Source organism: Cetorhinus maximus, unplaced genomic scaffold, assembly GCF_964194155.1.
Source record: "Cetorhinus maximus unplaced genomic scaffold, sCetMax3.hap1.1 HAP1_SCAFFOLD_979, whole genome shotgun sequence".
Taxonomy (NCBI): Eukaryota; Metazoa; Chordata; class Chondrichthyes; order Lamniformes; family Cetorhinidae; genus Cetorhinus; species Cetorhinus maximus.
In genome coordinates, this window is record NW_027596921.1 from 110,976 (window position 1) to 113,340 (window position 2,365).

The 2,365-nt window shown below is 52.7% G+C and overlaps 1 pseudogene; it reads right to left on the reverse strand.

The window, feature by feature from the left end:
* Positions 1-680: 680 nt before the first annotated feature.
* LOC144675372 (U2 spliceosomal RNA) lies at positions 681-861 on the reverse strand (annotated as a pseudogene).
* Between the last annotated feature and the right edge of the window lie 1,504 nt (positions 862-2,365).

Sequence of the window (2,365 nt, forward strand, 5' to 3'; positions counted from 1 at the left end):
AAAATGGCTCCCTTACCATCGGTCTTTAGCGTGACCTTAAACAGGCGTTTGCCTGTCCAGATCACCAAGTCGTCTCGAATCTCGGTGCCGCTCCCCACCTTATCGAAGTACCTGGTGAGGAAGGTGACCACGTCGGCGACAGGGACGAAGGGGTTGTACACATGCACCATCACCTCTCGTTCCCGTTGCAACGGCAGAGAAAAGTGCGGCTCCGCCGTCAGGATCTTCATCTCCCGCAGGTCTCTCTTCTCCTCGAACACCCTCAGGAGCCGGACGCAGTCTGCCACCCGCTTGAACGTCACGTCAAAATAACCGCCTTTGCGGGAGTCGTGCAGGGTGAAGATCTCCGTAGCTTGGAAGCCGCATGCCTTCAACAGGATCCTCCTGGTGAAGAAGCCCCGATCCATAGGTGATCCTCCTTCGCTGTGGTTCACCGTGACTCGGACGGTGATAGGTAACCCACGGTATGGATTTGGATTGCGATTGGTTATCGCCCTTCCATCCCGACCTTGCCTTGGCAGGACCATGGTGTCGCCCCTGCAACACTTGATGTTAGCCAAAAGGCCGAGAAGCGATGAGAAAGAAAGAAAGTTGTGTTTTGAAAGATGTGCATGTTGAAAAGTAAAGAAAGCAGATGTTTGTAAGAAAACTATTTTTAGCATTGAAAATCCCCTGGAAAGGGGTGGTGCACCATTCCCAGAGATACTGCAATACCGGGTCGATGCGTGGAGTGGACGGAGCAAGCCCCTATTCCATCTCCCTGCTCCAAAAATCAATTTAATATATGGTCCCCAGATAAGGGACGTATCAGATATTAAACTGATAAGAACAGATTTTTTTTTTTTTGTTTTGTAAAAATATACTTTATTTATAAAATATCTTCAATCACATTCAAAACCATTTCAAAAACAACATTACAAGGGTACAATCCAGGTTAAACTTTTACAAAATGTATCACCAGGTGCATCAGTACAAACAATATTACAATCATTTACAGCCTTTCATTTTGATCTGTACAGCCCGAGGGGCTCTAAACAGTTCCCAGTCTCTCGGTGCGCTGTGGTAGAAAGGTCTTAGACAGCGACCCTTCCCCATTGCGCCTTTGCGGCAGCTGCCCCAAGCTTTAGTGCGTCCCTCAGCACGTAGTCCTGGACTTTGGATTGTGCCAGTCCGCAACAATCGGTCGGGGACAACTCTTTGTGCTGGAAGACCAACAAGTTTCGGGCAGACCAAAGCGCCTCTTTCACCGAGTTGATGATCCTCCAGCTACAGTCGATGTTTGTCTCGGTGTGTGTCCCTGGGAACAGCCCGTAGAGCACAGAGTCCTGTGTCACAGAACTGCTCGGGATGAACCTCGACAGCAACCACTGCATCTCTCTCCAGACTTTCTTTGCAAAGGCACAATCCACAAGGAGGTGAACAACGGTCTCTTCCCCACCACAGCCGCCTCGAGGGCAACGTGCAGAGGGGGTGAGCCTCCTGGCGTGTAGGAAGGATCTGACGGGGTGGGCCTTTCTCACCACCAGCCAAGCTACGTCTTGGTGCTTGTTGGAAAGTTCTGGCGATGAGGCATTCTGCCAAATGACTTTGACAGTCTGCTCGGGGAACCATCCCACAGGGTCCACCCTCTCCTTTTCCCTCAGGGCCTCTAGGACGTTACGTGCTGACCACTGCCTGATGGACTTGTGGTCAAAGGTGTTTTTCTGCATCAATTTTTCCACCAGGGACAGGTGGTACGGCACGGTCCAACTACTTGGAGCGTTCCGCGGCAGCGTGGCCAGACCCATCCTTCGCAACACCGGGGACAGGTAGAACCTCAGCACGTAGTGACACTTGGTGTTTGCGTACTGAGGGTCTACGCACCGCTTGATGCAGCCGCACACAAAGGTGGCCATCAGTATGAGGGCGATGTTGGGCACGTTTTTTCCCCCTTTATCTAGAGGCTTGTACATCGCGTCCCTGCGGACACGATCCATTTTCGACCTCCAGATAAAGCGGAAGATGGCTCGAGTGATCGCCGTCGCGCAGGAGTCTGGAATGGGCCAGACCTGCGCCACGTACAGCAACAGCGAGAGTACCTCACACCTGATGACCAGGTTCTTACCCGCAATGGAGAGGGAGCGTCGCTCCCACATGCCCAGTTTCCTCTTCACCATAGCCACTCGCTCCTTCCAGTTTCTAACGCATGCCCCGGTCCCTCCGAACCATATCCCCAGCACCTTCAGGCCGTCAGCCCTGACAGTGAAGGGGACAAAGGATCGGTCAGCCCAGTTCCCAAAGAACATGGCCACGCTCTTCCCACGATTTACCTTGGCTCCCGAGGCCAGTTCGAACTGGTCGCAGACGTGCATCAGTCTGCGCACCG